The following is a 20,200-nucleotide window of genomic DNA, read 5'->3' as shown; positions in this document are numbered from 1 at the left end:
AACACCATCCCAAGAAACTACTTAACATACATTAACGAAACATTAAGAAACACAAACAAAATTCCTCCTAGTGATCTCTATGTTCGTGCAGCATTATTTGAAGAGGGAACTGGGATATCGTAAAACACGCTTCATCGAATATTGAGTAAACATTTGGACAAACAAAAGGTTTGTATGCATTTCGTGATATATACTGTAAAGAACGACTAAATAATCCGAAGAATTCAACATTCTAAAAATCATCTATATATGTCCCGAATGTTTCCGTCAAGTATATTAACTTGCGATAGGGTGTAGTGTGTCTAATATAATCCGCAAACAAAATGTTGGAGTGGAGCATTGAAGTCACCAGAGGAGTCAAAAAATAGAAAATCATCCATTTAGAACAACAAAGACAGGACAGGTCTAACCGTTTTCTTCGATTCGAAGGGAATGATTTACAATGACTATGTCCTAGAAAATCATATAATAAACGGAAACTAGTATCTATGAGTTTTAAAATGATTGTGGACCAGAATTGTTATTTCTGAGCAGAATATCGACAGGCAGGCAGTTGGCTTATATTGTGCAGTAAGTAATGCATCGTCATTCAAAGCTATCACGGTACGTATATTCTTCAACAAAAGTAGCATAATTTTCATAGATTATCAACCGTATTTATCTGATTAGGGTTCTTTCGACTTCAAACTGAATTCAACGATGACAGTAAATACCATCTCTGTTATAATTTTCAACGTTGCGTTTATTCGGAATTAGAGTAAGAGATTATTAAGAAGAATTGAAGAAGAAATTCAATTAAGAAGAATATTTGTTTGACACTATGATATGAGATTGAATATCTGGAATTCTGTATTTTTTCCAAGTTAATTTCAAATTGAAGAAATTTGCTCTTGTTTCAAGTGTTTGTGGAAATGATATCTTAAATCTATTTTAAAGAAACGTATCTAATATATCACAACGTAGCTGTAGTTTAAATTCATCATCTTCAGATTAAATTTATCTGGTATATAAACTGATGACTTCAATGTAAGATCGTTCGGATAACTCATTATTATGCAAATGTTTTATCTTCAGATTTAGCCTCTAAAACTGATTAGAACTCATGTTTCTATTGTCAACACCTTTCATAATTGGTGGAAATAAAACAAATATGTGTCTTCAATCTTAAGGGCACCAGTTTCCGTTCTTGAATATGTTACTTCTACTTCTACTTAATTGTTGTTGCGAATGTGAATTAATGAATACATAATTGGTACATAAAAACTCCTTAATAAATCCTTAATAAATAACTTTGATCGTTCAACATTCACAGTTTGGTTTAAGATGCGCAGTAAAATTAAAAACAACTAATGGAGATAACTAATTGCAATACATTGTGTATGCACCATAACAATCGATGGATAAGATATACTTAGATATTTTATCAATCGGTCACAAAAAATATAATTGATTTGCTTGGATTAACTAGAACCATATAGACATCACAGACATCTTATTTCAATCTTAAGTTCTTAATTACTGAATTTGAAATGGTTTATTTCTAACCTCGATTGAATGGAATTTAGGTTTAGATAAATACTATGAAGTACTATCTCATTCATTGCTATTTATTGTTATTTTCAGATTCGAATTCTATAACATTTTTATGTAATATAAGTATAATTATTATTTAAAAATATATATAATAATAAAAATATATATTCTTCACATATATAAAAGATTCTTATTTCAAATTTTTGATTCATTGATAATACTTTTGGACGTGTTGTGACTTCGATAGCGATTCCTCTATAAGGATAAAGTGGTTCCCTACACCTTGTTTTACTTCAAAATAACATCGCCGCAATCATGCTTTTAAATATTTTTAGGCACCAATAAAGCATAGATTCTTTCCCATGACATGCTATGCACGAAAATAGATTCACTTGGTATGGTAGTTGTATGGATGGTTGCTTCCAAAGTAACGATACATTATCGTTGATGCAACGATTCCTTCGCCTGTTGGCTAATAACTAATTACACACGACTTTTGGTTTTTGTATGTGAAACACTCTTCACTATAGTCTTTGAAAATAATGCTTGTTAAAAATATTGATTAATTATCAATAAATGATGAATTTATCAAGTTCACAGAATAGGCAATTATTATATTTAAAAAGTAATTAATTAACATTAATTTTGAAGGTTGTGGATTTATTGTAATATTTGTATTCCAAAAATCATTAATGTGCTCCTTAACGGCACTAAAATGTTTTTAATAAATTGTTTAATATAAGAAGAAGAAGTGAGGTATGTGTAATGATGAGTAATGTTAATATATGGGTAATATTCATACGTTCATTTTTTGTTCTAAAGTTTTGTATAAAATTGATATATGTTTTTGCCAGAATTTCTTTGTAGCTTTCATTTTGGTCAAATTTTTACTGCTGACTCTTTAAATCACTCTTATTAAAACTTTTAATTAGAAACATTTAAATTTGATTTTTAGTTATCCATGAAAACGGATTTCTTATAATGGATATATATATATAAAATGTTTCTGTTATAATTTCATCAATTAAGGATGAAATTTTAAGTTCGAAATTTATGGATGTGCAATATAATACTTTGTAATTGTAAAAATCCTTTATTGGATGAAGATTTATTGCCCGTTAAAGAACTTTGGCTATAAGAACGTCCACATCTTTTATATAAAACATTTTTCATATCAAAGTTGCTTTATATACACTTAGAACCTTAGAAAGAGATCATTTTTGATCAGCAAACAATAATTTGCGGGGAAAAGGTCTATTGGTCAATGTATTTGTTGTTCCTGTTCCTAAAATCAGGTGAAGTAAGAGACTTTGTAAGAGCGAATTGTATTTTCGTAGTATACAAACTTTACTAGATTATTATTTGAAGAAGTTAAATCGATCTGTTAAGCTGATCTGTGTTCTAATTATCAACATTAAATAGTGTTTTTATCGTCATGACGCGAAGTTTATAAAATGAAAAAATGTTTGGCATGATTAAATCGAAATTGAAGATAAATTGGAATTAAGTAATTAATAGGCTAATAAAATAAATTATTGCCATTTTCGTTAGGTACACAGGGACACAGGGTCAGTCCTATAAAAACGACAAATTGTTCTGGAATTTTGAATACATGTAAAAATAACGATTTACGGTCTTATTTTTTCCATTTCTACAGAAATAGAGTTTATTCGTAGAACTTTGGAATTTTGCGATGATTATTAGGAAATAGTTCTAACCTTATCGCACTTTCCATGAAGGTCCCATTTCATTATCCAAGTTCCTATTAATAACCACGCCTAATCTTTTTTAAGCATGATTTAGAGTTAATGAAGCTAATATCGGAAAATGCAGAAGCAACAGCTAACGACTGCATAAAAGAAGCTAAGTGTAAAACCTAATCAGATATAATGGTATATAATAGAAAAAAAGTGATGCTTTTCATGCCTCAAGGCTTGTATGCACTAATAGATGGCTGTGACAATCCAAACTAAAATTGAAGAATTTTAATTTGTTTTAAAATTGAACATTTTCATTGTCATAAGGTCTACCTATATATTCAATTTATGCTCTAATTCTTCAAATCACTCTTAGTTTTTTAAATACTTGGTGATTGACTTAATTCTCTTACATGAAAATAATGATATATTGAATATTCAATACATACCTTGTATACACGAAATAATAATAATATTAATAATAATTTCTCTTACTGAGATACATAAATAAAATAAATCCATTGTCATAATACCGATTGATATGATCACAAAATTCATATGTAATTCATATAGTTGTTTTGTTTTTTGGGTTAGATACATTTTACTTCCAACAAAAAGACGTATATTTTTTGTAATTGAATATACCAATTGTACCTGACTTTATTCAACGCAATTTATTTATCGTTGCTTCTAAAATTTATAAAATACTGTGGCTATGAAAACAGGTACACATCAAAATAAAAACAATTAAAATATGATTTGAAAGATTGATCCGATCAAAAAAAGGATAGAGCCCTGAAATTATTTACGAAAACTGACAGACTTACCAACACCGCGTTATCAAATCTCAGAACGGATACAGGCTCCTCGGGGAGGTATGCAGATCTAAGGTCAATTATTGCTTAGTCTGATGAAGTATTAAACAATAATCCAGTCAATCCAGTGCATCTTTTGATAGTTCACTTCAACAAAAGCTCTGAAATGTATCAGGGGGAACTGCGACATCTTATAGGATTTATTATTTTTGCATGATATGATATACATAAGCAGGAGTAGCACAATGTGGCAACGCGACAATATTTCTCCACAGATGAAATAATATCTATTTTTTGTAGAGTTAATGCTTTCGTTGCTAAAAGTGTATTCAAATGTATAGATTCTATTCGCCAGCTAGAAATTGCGCAAAACCAGGCTCTGAGAAGACTTTTCAAGGTACCACAAGGTATACAGTGTAAAAAATACAATGTTGCTGCTCTCTCGAACTCTATAGATAGATAGATAGATACTTCTTTATTATTTAATTTCAAAATTTTTTAACATAAGTAAGTATTGTGCCTTAAGCCTTAAATTATAAGTTATTAGTTAAAAATATATTGAAAAACAAAGAATACGACAATGACTTGATAGTCGTCTGTCGGAGGTGTTGGATTTATATAAATTTACCTACCTGCTGAAAACTATTTACAATTCGAGAAAGAAAATATGCAGAATTCAAATTAATCGCTTATGTTTTAAATATTAATTGAAAAGTTTTAAATTAATTTATAATTAGTTTTTTGTTTCAAACCACTAGTAATATAGTAAATCAATCTTTTCCAATCAGAGACATTTTTCCCATTAAGCACACTGATTACTTCTTCTTCCACTAAAGACTTTCTTTCAAAACAAATTCGTTTAAAAGGTCCTTATATAGGACAACGTCCTAAGAAGTGCTGCATGCTTTCCGTTTCATTGAGATTGCACAGTGTACAGTTTTTATTGCATTTGCCTTTTAAATAAACTAAGTCACATCTTGCCTTAAAAATTCACATTATATGCAGCATCGGAAGTTATACCATTTTCATCTTTTAATAGAAAATCCCTTGCATTTTCGTATGTTTGGAGTAGATTTAAGTATAACGTCAGTTCAGTCTGTTAAGTCTAGATGGCTTTATTTTGCAGCTTCGCCTTTATATTTTCTATAACTCTTTTACTATATTGTACCCTATTTGTATCTTTCCATTTGAGGATCGGATGCAGTTTTCTTTTTGTATGTTATTGTGTTCCACATTGCAATTTCAACTCTACAACCAAAGACATATGATCGGAACATTCTTTTTCTTCTACCGTAAGGGTTCCTACATATGTTAACATATCTTGGAAGACTGTGCATAAATCATTTACCACAGAACCGTTGCAGCCTATATCTCCTGCCGTTCTCCAATTGAGCACTATTTAGTCATAATGACAGCACAGGGCAATGAACTTTTTTTCTCTGCTGTTAACGACTACGTCTTTTGATTGTTTATGCTCAACGCCCTTAATGTTTTGTTGTATATTTCCTATTCTGACATTTAGATCACCTATTAAAATTATATTTTTAACGTTTTTCTCCATCAAATGATTAGCAAGTTGTTGGAAACTATTTTTTCAATGGTTAATATTTAGATATAACGGGACTATTTTGAGACTTACGACCAAATCAACTTGTTCTAGTAGCTTTTTTGAAATGTAATTCGAAACCCGAGAAAAATTTTCTGTAGTTTTCCAAGTCTTTCTCCTCTATATGAGTTTCTAGAACACAAAATATCTGGAAAAATCTGCAAAGATCATTTTATTTTTTAAATCGTTTATATTGTATGACAAAACACGAAATTTTCTAAAATTAATAACTATATTATTTGCACTGCCGTTTTCTTTATATATCAGCTTATTTTTAAGATCTGCTACATTATACGGTAATATTTTATAATTGAATTCTGTTTTTAAATCTACGTTACTTTCTATATGAGAATTAATAGTTTTAATTTCATTATTTCTGTGTCCACAATTATATATGTTTTTTAATGTTGAAGCTATTTGCGTCAGTGCACTTGAGCACTTTTACTCTTTATTAACTCGAGGTATCTTCAAAACCCCTCTTTACGCCTTGACCGGATTATTGTTTATCACTTCATCAGAATAAGCAATAATTGACCCTAGATCTGCATACCTGCCCGAGGAGCCTGTAACCATTTTGAGATAACGCGGTGTTGGTAAGTCTGTCAGTTTTCGCAAATAATATCAGGGATCTATCCTTTATGTATTTTTTGATCGGATCAATCTCAAGGTCGCTGAGGATAATTATATATGTTGTTTGTAATAGCTGAAATCTAATGTATCTGTTCCTTCACCTTAAACTTCTTTAGAACCTCATTTACTGGCTGTTTATTGTTTACCAATATACCTGCGCTGATGAAAAACATCCATTTGCCATCTATCTTAATGGAGTCATTGCGTACAAATACCTGTTAACGATTGCCCAACGGTTGGAGTTGCTTTTTTTTAGGAGTTGTTTTGATCCCACCAGTTTTTTTTTACTTCTGAGAACCTGCTGCGTCATCTCAGTGATATCAAGACTTACGACGATATTCATTTTATTGATTGTTTTCGTATATTAATCGGGTATCTCGAATTATTATATCGTGAAGCCCCAACTTATCATTGCACAGTTTTTCAAATGCGTTAATCGGATGCGTTAATTTTTCTTTAACCATGCCTTTCACTATCAAGTTTTGCTTCTTATTTTCTACAACTATTCTGTTGAGTTCTTTTCGATCCAGGTCTCTGTCTTTTTTTAACTGCTCGACTTCTATCTTTTGTCTCTGGTTTTCGAGCTGCAACTCTTCAATTTTGTTCAACATTTGTTTTTTCATGTGTTCGATGTCTGCTTTTGACGCTAGTTATTGCATTTTTTTATTGACATTCCTTTCACTGCTTTGGATTGCTTTTAAAATGTCTTGCAACAAAATGTCGGGCGATGTTTCTGTCAGTCTATTTGCAGCTCGGCTTATCGAAGACGTACTCGGCGGTGTTCTTTCCATTTTAATTTAAAAATTAAAGCTTAAGGAGCCTATAGTTAAGAACCCTATAGTTATGAATCTTATAGTTAAGAACCCTGTAGTTAAGAACCCTATAGTTAAGAATAATTTTATCTCGTATATATGTGAAAGAATCAATGGAAGTTAACAGCCACCACGGGCTAGCTTTCGAAGCAACACAAATATAGGCAATCCATGGCAGGCTATCCAGTGTATTAAAACCTTAGGACTGGACACAGTACGAGTGATGCGATGTTTGACACTTGAATTTTGGTCTTTGATCGACGAAAAGCATGCCATTAAAACACAATTGTTAAGCACATTCGAAACTGCAGAATCAACTCGGGCAAATTAAATAAAGCTGTAAATCAAATCATCAAATGAAAAGCGAGAAACGATAAACGTATTCATCAATTTCATATTTTAATTTACATTTAACTCGATAATTTCTATTAAGTAACTCATTGCCAAAGAAATTTCGGACATTTAGCAGATTTTATGACACTTAGCAGCAGAACTCAAAGGTATGGCTTTCTTTGATAGCATTGTTTCAGTTGAGGAGAAAGCAAAACTGATACGAAACCTTAGTCGTTGGTCATTTAAATATGTTCCAAAAAATAAAAAGCTTGATCATCATTCAGACATTAGAAAATTGAAAACCACATTGAGTGAGTCGAAATCGTTTTCTCTCAAAGAACCTCAGTGATTTTGTGACCGAAAAGACAATAAATTTTTTCGATTGTTTATGCCTATTGACAAGTTTTATCAGTTTTATCATATCTTTCGAAGATTATAGAGATGGTATGATTACTTTTGACATCGCCAAGGCATTTGACAACGTCTGACACGCCGGCCTGATAGTTAAAAGTCTCGTTTTGGTATCCCAGTCGGACTGAACAAAATCCTCGACAGCTTCCTGCGCGAGAGGTTGTTCTGTCTCAGAATCTACAGTACCATCTCGATAGTGTGAAGAATTGAAGTCGGTTTTCCTTGAGGATCTCCGCTGTCCACCTTGTTGTACGTCTGACGTCCCCATACTAAGTTCCTCAATGCTATCACAATACGCAGATGACACGTGCTTTTTATATTCCGATAAACTTGCCAGAAATATATCCAACACGATGTAAGAACATGTTAATCTCATCCTGGAGTTCTATTAGAAATGGAAAATAAAAATTAACAATCTGAACACTAAAGTCTTGTTTATTACTCGTAAATACAGGCAACATCCACCGAGAGTGAGAGTTGGTGAGATCGCAATTTATTGAGAGGACAACATTAAATACCTAGTAATCACGGTTGATAAGCGGTTTATTTGGTACAAGCACATACAAGTCAAAAGAAGTAGAACCTTAGCCCGAAGAACAGAAGTCTGATATACAGCCAGATAATTAGACCAGCACTACTTTATAGGTGTGTCGCATATAGCAAAACTGTCGACTTTATTATTCAGAAGGTACAAATTGCTCAAAGTCAGACTTTCCGAAGTCTTTTCAAAGTGCCATGGTACATTCGCACGAATGACATGCTAAGGGGCCTTAGAATAGATCCGGGGCAGAGCTCCGTATAATTACGAAGATTTTGAGGAATACACAAATTAGTCAGTGAGATGGGTGGGACTCTGCAGAAACCCCCCAGCTATCAAAGATTAAAAGTGCCCAGATGCACTAACTCGGAAAAGGCTCAACATTGCATTACTTCACGTAGTAAATAATTGTGTATAAAGACGAATTAGTCTTACGATAGATTTAAATTCGATGCTTACAAAAAATAAAGAGAAAAACAATATGTATAATAATATATTAATTATTGAAAAATAAAAGGATATCGGTTAAATGTATTATACAAAAAAAGTTTTATAGATCAAGTTTCTAAGAAATTTCATGCTCTACAACTTTTGTTATGACAAAGGAATAAAATGAACTTGAATTGAAAAATTTTCATATCGTTTTTTTTTGGTCAATGGCGTTTTTTAGGCAAAGGCACTCTAGGGGGTACGCTGATTTAAAATCGTATTTTTGCTTTTTTAAGCCACCCTAATGCGCACTATCTTTAAAGAAACCGGCAAATTTAAAACCGGTTTTAAATAAACCGAATTGGAGGTTTTATATAAACAATACGGAATACGAATATGGATACGAATACGAATATATATACATATATATATATATATATATATATATATATATTGTATCTAAAGTGTGTTGTATATTTTTAATATATACTTTAGTTATTGAAAAAGTTTGAATTCTACTTAGTTTTTTTCGATATTGGTATTAAGTCTCACAGGATAAAAGAGTTGAGTGGTGTCCATATTCGCATTAGAGTAGTACTTTCTCTTCAGTCCAATAAACAGTCAGTTTAAAATAATTATAATTTTTAATCATAATAATCATAATAATAATTAATCATAATTTTCTTTTAATATTTGATAAGTATAAAGTATACTTAAATATTCTTTTTAACTTGTAAATATCAAAACCATGAAAAGATTCAAGGTTACAAAAAAATATTAGCTATCAACGGGCGAGAATCGGTTCATCACAATGTATAAATACATATACCTATATGTGCAAACAAGTACATACATATAGCTATATCTAAATTACTATATATACATATATGCAATATTCTTACGAGATTTTGTTTAAATTGTATGTCCGTAATAATCAACTAAACCATTTAAATATTTCTTTTTTCAATCTCTTTTTAAAAGATTGTGGAAGTTTTTTGGGTTTTCATATAAAACATTATAGCAGCAAAACTTTATCATTCATGCGATCTTAAAGCTAGTGTAAGCGACCTCGCAGAAAAGGGACTTAAAATTGTCAATGTGCGCAACAAATTAAAATTTAAAACCAAGAAACCTCTGGACATGTTCCTTTGTAACCTTTGAGTTCAGCACTGGCAAGCAGGAGGATGACCGTTTTGCGACATTATTGGGTTGGTGATCACTTGGTAGGCCACTTGAAGCTAAATGAGCTGCTTGCAATAACAAGAGATGTAGTTATGCGAACGGAAACCACTTTAACTTTAACTCAATAATGACATCCGGGGATTTGAAGGACGGGGCCTTCAGTAGGGCCATTTGTTGGATGGTGCGCTGTCCAACATCCCACAATATATATATATATCTTATTTCTCAAAACTGATTCCAGGCAAATGACAATTTTTCATCTATACCAAAAACTACATTCAAAAGCAGCCTAGATATTAGAAATGTGCAGCCAAGCATGAAATTATAAATTGTGAAAAATCTGATGATAGTCACCCAAAATGTTGCACCTGTGTCTAGCAACATCCAGCGACATATCGCGGTTGTGTGGTAGCAAAGGAGCTACAAAAACTAAGAAACTAAAAAACAAATAAAATTTCAATCCCAATTCAATCTCAAAACAAATAATATCAAAAGACGCATAGTATATACAAACCGAAGAAGCGATAATCATCCAATCAATAATGTCCGAAGCGGAAGTGCTGTTATAAATAAAACCAACATTAAGCATTATTAAGAAAATATTCATCTATTCATCTATCTATTGAAGAATTCAAGGCAACAAGCTTTGCAGTTGAAGAGAGGGGTTCGAAAATTCTAATAGCGTCTATTTATAGTCCATCGAAGATGTAACATTCTATCTACACAACCCAAACCGACATCAACGAACCGTCTGACAGATATGAATTATTTAAGGGCTCAGATAGACTTATCTTGTAAAATGCGAAAATTGATGACCTAGAGACCGAAACGCATAGCTAGACCAGCTTGATTCTAAAATCGGCATGGCGCAGTTCATCTCTGCAGAATAGTAAAGAATTCGATAAGACATGTCCGCCCGAAATTTTAAATCTAGGGTATAATAAAACAAAACTTCGCAAAAATTTGCAGCAATCACGTTTAATAAAAGATATAAGAAGCCTTAATAATGCCACTCAAAAATTAAGTCGAGAAATTAGAACATTTGTAAAAAACTTCAAAAAAAGTTTGCTAAAGGAATCTTATCCCAAATAATCAGTTTGAACTTCGAAGAAAACAGTCAACGATTGAGCAAGTACACAGAGTTATGCACGAAATCGAAAAGGCCTTAGAAAACAAAGAAACTTATATCCTATAAATTGCGGAGTCCTTCAAGAAAGTATATCAGGTGCATTGCTGTACAAATATGACTTGTAAACTCAATGTGTATTGCCGGCACTTTTGCAGATGACACGGTATTAATGGCTACAGATCCAAACAACAAGATGTCTATCACCAAGCTACAAATCACTCTTCAAGAAATTGAACAATGGACTAATAAACGGAAACTGACAATAAATAAATTAAAATCTAACCACTTTAGACTTTAGGAACAAAAGAATAATTCAAATTCCATTATTTTTAAATAATTTAAAAATTCCAGTTGCTAATTCTACGAAATATCTGGGTATGAACCTAAATGCTAAACTGAGATGGAAGGAAAACGCCAAAAAAAAAACTAACTGAGCTAAATATTAGATATAAAAAATGAAATTGGCTTATTGGAAGTAGATCTGAAGTATCTCAGTAAAACAAACTAATTATGTACAAATAAGTATGCAAATCTATATGATTCTATGGCGTCAAAATTTGGGGCTGTGCAAAAAATCGTATAACAGATATAATACAAAGGTTCCAAAACAATACACTTAGGGATGCAGTTACCGCTATGTTAATTGTGGTATGTGCGAAATATTGGTCTACATCGTGACCTTAAAAAACCTACTGTCAAGCAAGAAATACAGAACACATTATGACAGGCTGAGTCAAGACTTAAACTGTACTATTCCGGCGTTACTAAATAGTATTACTTGTAATATTAAATTAAAAAATGTCTTGTTAGTTAATATGACTAGTTGTTGTTTATATAAATTTAACACTATAATAAAAAATATAAAAAAGAAAGTAAAACATTGCTTCAGATGTTAGACTTTTTTCAAAAATGAATGGAAAACAATTCTTTTTATCCGTTATATATTATTAACTATATAGTATTAAATTAAATACTATTATTTATGGTTAAAACTAATACTCAACCGTTTCAACATAAGGGTAACTCTTACTGAAAATTCGAAGTAAAATACTTTATAAATTATATATACAAGCCAGAAATTCTGAGGAAGTTTTTTAAATCCAAAACTAAATCCAACTAAATATCTGTTATCAATGACCTTTGGATTAAACACCAAATAAACTGCAAAAATTGACAAGTCTCTAAATTCGTTGTCGGTTATATGTTCTGAACAATTACATTCTCGAAATAATAAATAAATAATCAAATAAGTATACCACTGATGTTTCCAAATACCACGATTAATGTTTGGCGGTGTTCGAAACAGCGATAAGGTCAGCTCCTTTTTCTATTCGGAGATAAATTTTATGTCATACCACGTACAATTTTTATTATAATTGGATATTATACTAAGATAATCATAATTTTTGGTGATTATCACTGATGTCGGAAAAGTCCAAAAATAATTAAATTCCTAATAGAAGTTATAGTATTAAATTAAATAATTTATCTATATACATACTTATTTATATATGTGAAATACATTCTTATATGTTTTAGAAAACTATTATCTGTTCATACATATTAAAAATACAGAATAAAATAAAATATATATTTACTCATATTTAAATGATGAACATTTCTTTGAAAACCATTAAAAGATACATATATACATCTGAAAGTCCATCAATTAATGTGCTTACCAAAATACTCATACTACATGACTTTTCGCTCTATAAATAAATCAAATTGAAAAATATTATCAAGACTTTATCATTTCATAAACTTAAATAGAATGAAGTGAAGTGAAAGAACTTAGTAAAATGCATAAATGAGTAATGTGCTCCATAACAACACTAACAATTTTTCAATCCATTCTTTAGAACAAAAATGAAACGTTAGACATACGAGTATCAAATAATGAGCGACGTTAATACATGAATATTATGAATAATAAGCTTTTAAGATTTCGCTGTATTAATATATATATTAATATAGTCGGTTACATGTTTTCACCGATCGGTTTTCAGGAAATTTTCCTGGAAGTTTCTATTTTAATTAATTTTCTACTGTTGTCGCTTTACATTACAGCTACTAAAAATTCGAAGTGGAAGCATTTAATTATTATTTTTAGTTATTGCTAATAATAATAATATAATAATATAATATAAAAATGGAAGGAGAAAACTTTGGAATCTCTTATATGCTTATGTCTTGCATTGTGAAGAATATACTTAAAAAGTGTGAGGTCCTACAATTTAAGAAATTGGAGGGTCTATGTCTCTCTCTCTCTCTCGCTCTCACTCTGTTGCAAAAAAGAGGCGACACTACAAATTTTGATGAAAGTGAAAATATTATAAATATCAAAATATGAGTCAATATTAGAGTCTTGGAAAAAGTTAAGTTTATTTTTTGTTTAGTCAACATATCCACAATTCAGTAGCGAGGCGTCAGCTTTTTGACAAGGTGTTCACAATTTCATCAAAACAGAATTCCAACTATAACGTATTCCCCCTACTTCTAAGTTTTGTCCTTTCCACAAGCAAATAGCGTACAAGACCAATAAAACAATTTATTTAAATGTTCGCAGCCTGTGATCCACTGGTTTTTATTTACCATAAAGCTGTAACTGTAGGAAAACGACGACTTACCATAGATTTCGACATTTTTACAACAGGTATCAAATTCTTCATATCTGGAGTTGGTTTATTCGTTTTATGAATTAAAATCTTTTTTTCAGAAGATCGTTTAAAAAAAGACATTGAATCAAATCTTTAATCACACATTTATCCATTTCTAAATATTATTTTTCACTTCAAATTTCTTTAATCTCTTTCTTTACTTTTACCATTTGCTAGTATAAAATTGCAATAATGACTTTGTTTTGATTTATTTCCAACCTCTATATAAGAGTAAGAAACTCTCAAGCATTCATTTACTGTTTTACTTTGTATTTACAATGCCCGGTTCAGTTTTTATACTGAACCATTTCCCCATATAAAACAGCAACCGTGACTTTGATTGTATTTGCACGCTTTGTATAAACTTTTGGTTCAGTTTAGTGGTATGATCCTCTCGTCAAATGTAAAGCGATTTTCGCTCAGTCATTTCTTTTCTCTTTTGTATTTACTTTGCATAACATTGGAAGTGCAATTTTTTTATTGAACTGCTTGCACGCATTAATTTAAGAGTTAAGATTATTTTACGTACATATATTTGTTTGTATGTTTTGTGTTGTGTATTCAATATTGAACATAGTCCCAATGTGAATTTTATTTCATTTGCATGCTTTGTAAGCAACGCGGTGCAGTTTTTATTCTGCACCTTAGTATATTTCAAGAGGAATGTGTTTTCTCTTTTATTAATTATAAGTAATGTTGGGTGTAACTAACACATGTGTGATTTTGTTTGTATTCTACGTTTTGTGTTTATGTTAATCTGTTTGGAAAAGCTATTACAAAAAATGTTAAGTAGCAATATAGCGAGATTATTTACATAATAAAAAAAAATCTAAAAAGGAAGCTTTGTTAAGGTGTTCAGTGAACACTCTGAACCATTCGACGCCTCGCCTCTGCCACAATTATACCATATTATATCTACTCTATAATGACTTTATAATTTCAGATCATCTTTCAAAACCTTTGAAACATTTGGCGGCTTAATGAAGTTCTTTTTTTTTTGCTTCAATATTTAGACAAATGTATTCAGCAAATAAAGGAGTTGCGTGCTAACTTGGTTAAATAACTTAGCCAATATAAAATGTTAGCCAAGTCGTCATGTTATACAACTTGCAGAACCAAGATAAAACTAAACTAGATAAAATAACTGGCGAACCAGTCGTAGCAGTTAATAATGTTATATATTTAAATTTTGAGACCAAATCATTATAAGATTCTACAAAAAATGCTTTACCAGCGGTAAAGTAATGGTAAAAACGGCTGCAGTGCGGCTGTATTCTTAAGTACACTATAGTCAGCGAACAGTTGCTTTATCAATTCATTGATTTCTCGGACAAATAGACATATATCACAGATTCATTCGAAATCAAAATCTTTTTCGAGCGTACCAGATGCTATAGGTGGTGCCATCCATTGTTCTTAAAGAACTATTTTCCAATCATCGCACCACCGCACCAATAATTGAATTGCTTGAGGGAGCTTTAATAAGTTTAATTGTTCCCTTGGACCTCTTTGAACTGCATATGTAATCATATTTTTTAAGCCTAGCCAAATGGTTCCTTTATGGCTATGTGATGTATAGCTTGCTTAACCCTTTTTGGCCCAGCATCAGATTCTGTTAATATTTTTTGTTAAAACTTTTAACACTGTTTAATTTGGATCTAATTAAGAAATATCCTTTTGAATTTTTTATTCACCTATAATGGTTTTCGAATTATGGTTCTTTTGAATAAAACCAACTTTCATGTTTTTATTGTTATAATAGAAAGTATGTTTATTTACCACTCGCAAAAAAGTGACAATCACTTAGAAGACACATAAGAGCAAAAAAAATAAAATACGGTGAGTTAATGGCGAAGTAACACTTTTCAACAATTTCAGAACAACGCCTGCTTTAAGTCCAACAGTTTTTTTATAAAGTATTGCGGCACCCCTATACAATATGATTTGATATAAGTAAACAGCTGATGAGCACAAACACCAGGCTTTAAAGCCAAATCGAATTTCCATGGATAAACCTTTTACATGAATGTCTCCTGAAATATAGTATCATTTGTTCATCAATTGATAAGTCATGAGACCAAATACCAAATTGCATAAAATGGTTATTGCAAGTGTCAATGAATAGCGGGGCCTTTGCAAATTTATCTTTTTTATTTAGCAAGGCGTTATCAGATAAGTGAATAAACCTCCTGATTGCCTTAAATCGACTGCGAAGTAATTCATTCCGCAGTGGCGGCGCTAGGCGCCAGCGATGTTGGTGACCGCCGACGGCCTTACGCCTTCAGGAGCCTCGCAAATAGTTACCAACTATAGATTCAAAGCAGTTAATGGATATTTTGAACAATTTGAATTTTTATATGATATTAATCATATTAAAAATATAACAAACGAAGACCTTCTCAAGTTTTGCAATGCTTTAGGCTTAATTCGCCCTATTGAACTGTACGAGGAACTGCTGCTTTTAAAATCGAACTCACTAGACTCAATCCACGATATTAAAAAAATCGTCCGGTGTATTAATGATGTATAATAATGAATATAATGAAAATAATGAAGTATATCCGAATGTTTATGTAGTAACCGGAGTCATGTTCACAGTTCTAGTCAGTATAGCTTCTACTGAAAGAAGTTTCGCATTGATTAAAACCTATTTGAGAAGTGTGATGAGCTAAGAGAGACTATCTTCATTGGCAATTCTATCAATTGAAGATAAAATCGCAGCTGGTGCAATTATGACATAATTTTAAAAATATTTAGTCAGGCTAAAATCAGGAAAATTCATTTATTTTAGTTTGTATTTATTTAAATTTGATTAACAATAAAACTTTCATACATGCTTCGTCGTATTAGTAAATGTAATTTATGTACTTTTTTAACTCCGTGATGAAAGGGACCACGCATTTTTGATGTCATCGAAGTCCAGAGTTGGTCTAGCTCCGCCACTAATTTCAACAATGTATTTATTTCATAATTTTGGAAAAATATTTTCAATATCATTTATGAAACGAATATTTATTTGAAGGATATGTTTACACAATGTAATAAGATTTTTAAATTTATCTATAAAATTTTTTGTTAATAAAAAATCGCTATATTAACGAGGTAAAAAGTTTTAAAGTATTAAAGATCAACATACTTACGGTGTCAATTATTATATTCGTCGTATATATTCAACGTTAGAAACTTAGTTCTTACATCAGCTATGAAATATAATTAGCCGTAGTAATTATCAGATCACAAACATACTGAATAGAAAACATCAAAATGAAGTGAATTAACATTACTAAAATTGAAATTGATCAACTGTAGAATAGATGTAAAATGTTTTAGATTTATTTTTAATGAATCTGATTTGAAGGTGGTGATGAATTCTGTGAAAATAGGGACGCTCTCATATTCAACCAGGATATCTTATTAAGAATCATGCAATGCAGGTTGAGTCTAAAAGATGGGATACCACGTTAAGCATCCATCTTTTGTGCTTACATAAATAGATTTTAAACGGGTTGGGAACTTCTCACTACGTCACTGCTCACAAGCTCACAGTTTCAATACAGCTTCTTCTGAAAGAAGCATTTCAAAGTTAAAATTGATTAAGACCCACTTCAGAAGTACAAATAGCAAAGAGAAACTACCTGCATTGGCAATTCTATCATTTGAAGCGGAAATCATTTATTTACTTTTATAACTTCTGATGTCGCCGTCGTCCAGAGTTGGTCTAGCTCCGCCACTGCCATTGCGAACAATTAGCACCACCATTTCTGACTTAGCGACCAATAAAGTTTCCATTGCGGAACTACATGATAACCACTCAGAAAAAGTACTCCAATAAAACTTTTGATTTCAACCGATCGAATTTCGACCTACGAAGAATGAATCTTTACCACTAAATTCAACTGTGTCTATGAAAATAGTTATACATTCCTAATGTTCTTCTCAACGTTATTAGCTTCAACATTCACCGGCTGATTATTATATGAGAAAGGACGGTTCTGCCAAACTGCGGGACCGTAATCATAGGGTGGATGTAACTGTTGTTTGTCTGACAAATTGTCTAGCTCAACTGCGGCAACCGCATATTCTAATTTTATTGTGCTAGCAATATCCGCTAAAAGCGGAGCATTGTCCTCAAAAACATCATCATTAATTGTCTCATTGGAACTTGCTTTATCAACGTCTGGAGGCACGCACGTATATTACATTTCCTTTTTCCGATTTTCGAACAGCAGAAGCAGTTTCTCAATCGTTACATTTTTTCATATTTTCTCGTACAGAAGTATTAAAAAATTGCACACTGAATACTTTCAGTTCCGCCTTTCCAAATATCAATAAAGATGTACATAGATAAAAGCAGATATATATAACAATTTTATGGTATATATGTGAAAAGTATATAAGAACTGGCCAAGCACTTGTTTCTGATCAATTGCTTGTTTGCTCTGTACATATTGGTATTATAATTACATCAGTCTCCAAAACACGCGGAGTCGGGAGTCACTAAGACCTAAATCTGGTTGTGATATTATTAAATATATATTTAGATACATTTTTGTCGCAAAAATGTCTCAAATAAACGGAAAGCTTACATTTTCCTCATAAAATATGAAAACACTTTATGTTATGTTATGCTATTTTATCGTCTTAAACGTGATAATTTTTTTTTCTAAAATTGTTAAACCATATTAATTTCGTAGGAAATATCTTCCATGTTCTATTATAAAATGCATAAATAAGTTAATATAAAATATATGTTACTTCTACAACTTTAATATTTTAAAGCAAAAATGTAAAATTTAGTAAAATATTCTCTTTAGATCTGATATTTCTGATATCGTCCGTTTAAACATGGAAAATCATTGCTTCTAATTTGTAGGTTTAAAGCTTGTTTATCACTTGTAGCCCAACAGTTACAAACGTACTTATAAATGCAATGAATATTACCAAGGATCACTGATCACCTAGTTCACTAGGTATTAAGTCTATCTACTTTCTCTCTCCCCTGATTACTGGAATAAAGTGCCCACATTGCTGTGGGAATCTTCTCCTTTCATTCCTAACAGGTGGTTTTAATGGGTTCAAGTCTCACACTGTGGCTTTCGATGCTTTCCACCTACTGCAAAAAAAAAAAAAAAAGGATCACTGATATTCTCCGGTCATCATTTTTGGTTATATGGTCTGTTAAAAGTTTAATTAATTAAAAAAAAATTTTGTTGCTGTAATTAACAACTATTAGTAGATTAATTTTATTACGTATAATTATTTTAGTTTTAAATAATATATACAATTAAGTCACATTTTTTAAGCTGACTACTAAAATAAACAAGGAAATTATTTCCGAATTGGAGTTGACTTAAAAAATAAGTCAATGTTTTCATTGAATTAATAAATGCGTTAAAATTTCTTATCTCATGTAGAAATTTTAATGATGTCGTATTCTTAATCTGATTATTTAAAATTCAAACTAATTTTGTAAGTAATTATTTTATAGTAAATCAATTTAGAACATAAAAATATCTGAGGTAAGACGCATCATAATATAAGGAAATCTACTTTGATCTGAGTCAAGTTGAAGTTGTAGACATAGAAACAAGTTCATTTAACCGCTTAGTTTGAATTGCAGTATTCAAAGTCTATAACTTAATGATAGGGTTATTGGGAATCAATAAGAAGTTATATAAATAACATAAATTCCTAAAATAAATTGTTATCTTTCTTTCTAGAAAAGAGATTAATGCTATGAAATCAGCTTATAAATTCATGCTAATATCATTATGATATTTATTAGGTAAGCCAAAGTTAGCCAGAAGATTGAAATAAAATAGTATCTAATATAAAAAACAAGTATTTCACTAGATTAACCTATTCAGGGACAAATGCAAAGAGATGGTTGTGAGCATTGCAGTTACATCGTCGCTCAATTACATAATCAGCTATGATATTCAATAGATCAAGCTGGTCGCAGTACAGAAAGGCCTCAGCGTAACCTATAAGCCATTACAACCAACATAATATCCAACCATTTGTCAAGGCATTGTTATTAGTGCCTTCGAATACCTCAATGTATATACCTAAACCTTTCGTATTGATGATGATATATTCATAAAACGCTAAGGTTGTGGTCGGTTTGGAAAAAACCACATCTGCAGCAAAAACAATTCCGATAGCTAGTGATTGAGGTGAACGATGTTCTGCTAATAATAGTCAAAAAAGAGGTTTAAAGTAAAGCTTCATAAGTTCCAAAAAACACAAAACTCTGGATGAGTAAAGTTTTATAATTGAGCAATGTTTATAAGCGTCATATCGATTTGCTAGGCATACCTATTTGGCAACAAATTATAGAAAAGTCAGCTATTGAGAAACTTTCTCTACTACGCTATATACTGATAAAGCGTATTTCCATTGAGTGGAAATCCATTATAAAATAG

This window comes from Teleopsis dalmanni, chromosome X (assembly GCF_002237135.1).
Source record: "Teleopsis dalmanni isolate 2A chromosome X, ASM223713v2, whole genome shotgun sequence".
Taxonomy (NCBI): Eukaryota; Metazoa; Arthropoda; class Insecta; order Diptera; family Diopsidae; genus Teleopsis; species Teleopsis dalmanni.
The sequence above is the reverse complement of the archived record's forward strand: the minus strand, read 5'-3'. Positions refer to the sequence as shown.